The 6,983-nt window shown below is 37.0% G+C and overlaps 1 non-coding gene across 1 annotated transcript; it reads left to right on the forward strand.

The window, feature by feature from the left end:
* The first annotated feature begins 4,482 nt into the window (after positions 1 to 4,482).
* LOC114883516 lies at positions 4,483 to 4,612 on the forward strand. Its single transcript, XR_003790610.1, has one exon. It is a non-coding gene; the product is annotated as a small nucleolar RNA SNORA20 (small nucleolar RNA).
* The last annotated feature ends 2,371 nt before the right edge of the window (positions 4,613 to 6,983 follow it).

Here is a 6,983-nt window from a genome sequence, read left to right on the forward strand (position 1 = left end):
TTACTGCCCAGTATGAATGCCATTTGCCATTTGTTTTCTCTGAACCAGGTACATATCTAAAGCCAACTCTCCTCTCTGGGATTCTTTGTAGGTTCTACAGAAACACCTACCCCTGAAGATCTCTAGCTCTGTTGACTCATGGAAACATAACTCCACCAGCGGAGTTGTGGCATTTGGTGGCACACCCCCAATTCTTCCAGCTGAGGTTTCCTTGCTCCTCCAGGTGACTCTGTCAGACATTGCCCAGCCTGCTCTCTCTCACACATAGTTCATATCTGGCCAAGAGAAGACTTGCACATTTGTCCTGCCATCTATAAGAATGGGCTTCTCAAATGGGCTTCTCATCAATAAGAGAGGGCTTCTCAAACATAGCCCTCTCCTCTGCTACTCCAGAAATCTTCATACGAGACACATTTGACTTTCTCCTTAGGAGAAGACTTGAAATGTCTTGAAATGTCAACCCCTCCAACCTTCAAGCCTTGAATGGAAAGAACTCACAGAGCCAACAATTCTCTCCAAAGAACCCCCTTCTCTAAATTCCAGAATCTTCTCTCTTGACTTCTACAAAGTCTTAGAGGATGGAGATGGGTGGTCAATTGCCAATAACAGCATATCACAGAACATAAACCTGGAGAAAGTGGGAGTGACCCACTGAAATAATCCCTTTACTTTAAAACAATAAAGATTTATGTTGCTTGTCCATTAATAAGCCCTGTGAAGATAAAGACAGTGACTGTCTTGTTGACTATTTTATCCCCAGAACTTAGAAAATAATCTGACACTAATTAAAGATTCAATAAAAGTGCCTGAATGAATGAATGAATGGGTGGTTGATGTCAATATTTATAGTGGCTAAATGCTTGAGTTCTGGAATCTAACTGACCTATATATGAACCCTGACTTTCCAAATTTATTGGATGTGTGGCCTTGAACAAACAGATTTAACACTTAAAGGTAATGGCTAACTCAGGGAATGATGGATTCTCTGAAGGATGGCCTCCCTGAGCAGGAGTTGATCCTCTACTGAGCAGTACCATTGGAGAATTAAAAACTATTTCATGGAAAATGGTCACCGCTAGGAGCTTTAGGCAATTTATTATGGTTACAGCTCTGAGGCAGTAAATCATACTAGAGCCACACAGCCATATAATATTGAGAAAGGAATTGGGCCTCCTACCAAGAAACAGAGGCAGGAGAACCAACCACACAGCTGCAACCAATGCACGGACTCCTGCTCCTAGTTATGCCAGGGGAGGAGCCAGTGCTCTACCAACCCTGAACACTGAGGAGCAAGAACAGGGCTTAGAGGCCATTGATCTACCACGTTATAACAAGTCATCCTTATCATACAGTTGAAAAACTCCATAACCTGGAACCATGGTTCCTCTCTGTATCTGACATCTGATCCTACCTAGACTCCTATGTGCTGCCCAGAACACAATGGGCAGTAGGTGATCACACATCTCTGTCTGCCTCTGAATGTGTTTCCCAACAAACACTATTCCAAACCCAGAGGGTCAGGTCATATTCAAACCTGTCATGTCATTTACCCTCTTTTTGCTCTTTACTACTTACTGCTTATCAGTAAATTATGTATAGAAATAATACCAATTTTGAGAACCCAAATAAAAAAATAAGATATGAAAAAGGAGAAATCTCAACTGGTACCACAGAAATCCAAAAAACATAAGTGAATACTATGAACAATTATATGCCAACAAATTTCACAACCTAGAATAAATAGACAACTTTCTAGAAACATACAGCCCACCAAAATTGAATCAAGCAGAAACAGATAATTTGAACAGACCAATTACTAGAAGTGAAATAGAAACTGTAATAATAATTTAAAAAAAAAACTCTCTACAAACAAAAGTCCAGGCCAGATGCATTCACAGGAGAATTCTACCAAACATACAAAGAAGAAGTTATACCAATTTTTCCCAAACTCTTCCAAAAGATTGAAGAGGAGGAACATTACCAAAGACATTCTATGAAGCCACCATCACCCTTATACCAAAACCAGACAAAGATGCCACCAAAAAAGAAAATTACAGGCCAATATCTTTGATGAATATAGATGCAAAAGTTCTCAACAAAATATTAGCAAACTGAATCCAACAACACATAAAAAAGATGATACACCATGACCAACTCACAAGGACGTTTCAACATACACAAATCAATGTAGTACACCATATTAACAAAAGAAAAGTCAAAAACCACAAGATCATCTCAATAGATGCAGAAAACGCATGTGAAAAAATTCAACATCCATTCATGACAAAAAAATCTTACCAAAGTGGGTATAAAGGTACCATATCTCAACATAATAAAAGATACTTATGACAAAACCACAGCCAATATAATACTCAACAGTAAAAAGCTGAAAGCCTTCCTGCTAAAATCTGGAACAAGACAAGGATGCCCACTCTCACCACTTTTCTTCCAAATAATGTTAGAATTCCTAGCCACAGCAATCAGACAAGAAATAAAATGTATCCGATTTGGAAGGGAAGAGGTAAAACTGTCACTCTATGCAAATGACATGATACTATATATAGAAAACCCTAAGGACTCCACACAAAAACTACTAGATCTAATAAACAAATTCAACAAAGTAGCAGGATACGAGATTAACATTCAGAAATCAGTTGCATTTCTTTACACTAACAATGAAATATCAGAAAGGGAATGTAAAAAAATAACACCTTTTAAAATTGCACCAAAAAAAAAAATACCCAGGAATAAACCTGGCCAAGGAGGTGAATGAATCATATGCTGAGAACTATAAAACATTAATAAAGGAAATTAAAGAGGATTCAAAGAAATGGAAAAATATCTCATGCTCTTGGATTGGAAGAATTAATATTGTTAAAATGGCAATACTACCCAAAGCAATCTACAGATTAATGTGATCCCTATCAAATTACCCATGACATTTTTCACAGAACTAGAATAAATTTATATAGAACCATAAAAGACCCAGAATTGCAAAAGCAAACCTGAGCGACAAAAACAAAGCAGGAGGCATAACCCTCCCAGATTTCAGACAATACTACAAAGCTAGAGTAATCAAAACAGTGTGGTATTGGTACAAATACAGACATACGAATCAATGGAACAGAATAGAGAGCCCAGAAATAAATCTGCACACCTACAGTCAATTCATCTTCAACAAAGGAGGCAAGAATATAAAATGGGAAAAAGTCTCTTCAGCAAGTGGTGCTGGAAAAGTTGGACAGCTGAATGTAAATCAGTGAAGTTAGAACACACCCTCACACTATGCACAAAAATAAACTCAAAATGGCTTAAAGACTTAAACATAAGACATGACACCATAAAGCTCCTAGAAGAGATCATAGGCAAAACATCCTCTGACATAAATCATACCAACGTTTTCTTAGGTCAGACTCCCACGGCAATAGAAATAAAAACAAAAGTAAACAAATTGGTCCTAATTAAACTTACAAGCTTTTGCACAACAAAGGAAACCTAAAAAAATGAAAAGACAATCTATGGAAGGGAAGAAAATATTTTTAAACTATGCGAATGACAAGGGCTTAATGTCCAAAATATACAAACAGCTCATACAACTCAACAACAAAAAAACAAACAACCCAATTGAAAAATGGGCAGAAGACCTTAATAGACATTTCTCCAAAGAAGGCATACAGATGGCCAGTAGGCATATGAAAAGACGCTCAACATCACTAATTATTAGAGAAATGCAAATTGAAACTACAATGAGGTACCACCTCACACCAGTCAGAATGAACATCATTAAAAAGTCTACAAATAACAGATGCTGGAGAGGGTGTGGAGAAAAGGGAACCCTCCTACACTGTTGGTGGGAATGTGAATTGATACAGCCACTATGGAGAACAGTACGGAAGTTCCTCAGAAAACTAAAAATAGAATTACCATATGATCCAGCAATCCCACTCCTGGGCATATACCCAGACAAAACTATAATTCAAAAAGATACATGCACACCAGTGTTCATAGCAGCACTATTCACAATAGGCAAAACATGGAAACAACCTAAATGTCCATCAACAGATGAATGGATAAAGAAGATGTGGTACATATATACAATGGAATACTATTCAGCCATAAAAAGGGCAAAATAATGCCATTTGCAGCAACACGGATGCAACTAGAGATTATCATACTAAGTGAAGTAAGTCAGAAAGAGAAAGACAAATGCCGTATGATATCACTTACATGTGGAATCTAAAATATGGCACAAATGAACCTATCTACAAAACAGAAACAGACTCACAGACATAGAGTTCAGACTTGTGGTGGCCAAGGGGGAGGGGTGGAGGGAGAGGGATGGACCGGGAGTTTGGGGTTGGTAGATGCAAACTATTACATTTAGAATGCATAAAAAACAAGGTCCTACTGTATAGCACAGGGAAGTATATCCAATCTCCTGGGATAAACCATAATAGAAAATACTATTTTAAAAAGAATATACTTCCCATTTATTTGCTGCTATAGGCTTTCAATGATATAAGCAGTTATATGCATGGGATAAAATAGTGTTGGGCCATTGTAAATTGAGGTGAAGTAACCAGATCATCTCTTCTCCATGGTCTAGACACTGCTTCCATGTCTAAATGTCCTATGTAAGTAGGCTTTAATAAGGTACTTAGAGTGAATTTCTACATGGACTTATTAACGCATTGATTTAAGAATTTCACTGTTTTTTAAATAGCACTAAGTCTCATAACTCTGCATCAATCATCTTATGTATGTATCTATGTGTAAAACTGAGTCACTTTGCTGTACAGCAGAGATTTGCACACCATTGTAAATCAACTATACTTCAATAAAGAAAAAGAAATGGGTGTAACTTATTAGCAAAAATAATATAGTAATACCTGGGAAATTAGAAGTAAGTAGATTGGTTCAACTTTTTCCTGTAGTCAGTTTCACTGGGAAATTTTTTTAAATGTTTTTGTTTGCTGAATAAAGGCTTATAAAACAACAACAAAAAACACAATTTTATATGGTTGTTTGGATATTAAACCAGACAACGTAGGTGGAGAGTTTAGCATCCTATAATTGACCTTGTCTTTATTTAATATTTTGATACTTTTTCAAAATGGGATTTTTCTATTAATTTTGATTTTTAAAATACTGCTTTAAAATATTATCTATCTTGGTGGCTGAGTTTTTTGGTATCTCCTTAAATTTCACTTCTGAAGTGAGTTACACACTTGCCTCACCCTAGTCTCAGTCCTGCCTTACCTGACATATTTAGGACACTAAATAAATATTATGCGTTATTTTTTTTGGGGCTGTGGTTACATTATATTTCTAGGTTCTCTCTCTCTATTTCTCTATGTTTTGATCCATCTCTCTCTGTTTCTCTTTCCCCTCCTTCATATACACACATGCATACACATACACCCAAAAAGCTACTACTACAGTTGCACAGTTGTTTCTTGAAATAGAGCTTAGTTTCTGGAAAAAAAAGAACATTCATCATACATAGCCTTTTCATTTTTAATTACTCCCTATCTCAACACACAGCACATGTTGGCGTATAAAGGATACAATGCTGGAATTGCTGTGTAACGAGGCTTTAACCTGTCACTAACATGTGCTGTTGCTATAAGCAACATTTCCATCTAATCTGGTCAGCTATTTCAACAATACTAGGATCGGGCCTCAGGAAACAGGGACAGATTTAGAGCTCTGCATTATCCCCTATAATGCCCAGCATGAGAAAGTAGCCAAGGAAAGCTTTCTCCATCTCTGTTGGCACTCTTGAAGGACACTGACAAGATTACGGGGGATACGCTTTAGGAAAGGAGCCATAAACAACATCCCTCTGCATCGAACAAATGTACTGACAGTTAAGCGAATGGCTGTCTACTTATTATCATGGATTTTTACTAATTTTTCCTACACGTTTTAAAAAATCTTGATAATTAATAGCAATACATTATTTCAGCAGCTATGAGGTTTAACCTTCATTCTCCATGACAATTGCATGCTAATGTTTTCGACATGTGCCATACCTAACTCTTGCCAAGTACAGTCATTACAAAGAAGAGAGAGAGGTTGGGAAATGGGAGGAGAAAGCAAGAGGAGAGGGACGGGGAGGAAAAAGAGAGGCATGTGGAGGCAGAAGTAGGTGCTTATAAATAACAGAGCATGTGAAAATCAATTTTGGTCTTACAGAGAACAAATCTAAAATAAATCTGAAAGTATTATAGTCAAGATTGTAACAAAAATTAGATGTGAAAGCCACACCAATTCAAGTGATCATCCCTGGATTTTTCATACGTCCAGCCAACAAAATGTTGTTCACTGATTAATCACACAATCTGAATCCTGCTTGAGATCTGATATTAAAAAAAAAAAAAGTCTGGGAAGAATTAGGATTAAGGCAAACAAAAGACATGTGGAATCATTTTCAGTAAATGACCTTCTGTAGAGCAAGAATCAGAAACTGCGTATATGCTGGCAAAACACCCTAATCATCTTAATCTAGGCACTGTCTTGAGAGTGGAAGGAATTTATGAAGTCCCACACTGGATGCTGTAAAGACATCTCTATTATCAGGTTCTATAGAATAGGAGAGTATCAGTGGGAAGAGGCGGGGAGTCTTTCATGAACAATTAAACATTCAAAGGAAATAAAATGAAGATGAGCTGCCAGCAAACCCAGGACAGTCATATTATGGGAACAATAAGATCAACTTGATATAAAATCCTTAGAACTAGTTGCCGGATAAGCAGGGGGAAGAATTAATGCAATTGTTTCAGTTACTGACTTTCTCTAGACTTTGCATATGGGCAGTCTCCCTTAGGACCATTCTCTCTTCTTGTTATGCAGTCTATTCAGAATGGAACTGTCTTGTTCAGGGTACTCTGATTCTCTCTAAAATGAATGAGATTTCAGATTTCACTGGTGAAGGGAATATTTCCAGTTTCATCCTAAACACTAGGTCGATTTTAACTTAC

The sequence above is a fragment of the Monodon monoceros genome, unplaced genomic scaffold (genome assembly GCF_005190385.1).
Source record: "Monodon monoceros isolate NGI ecotype Baffin Bay Population unplaced genomic scaffold, NGI_Narwhal_1 Super_Scaffold_4, whole genome shotgun sequence".
Classification (NCBI taxonomy): domain Eukaryota; kingdom Metazoa; phylum Chordata; class Mammalia; order Artiodactyla; family Monodontidae; genus Monodon; species Monodon monoceros.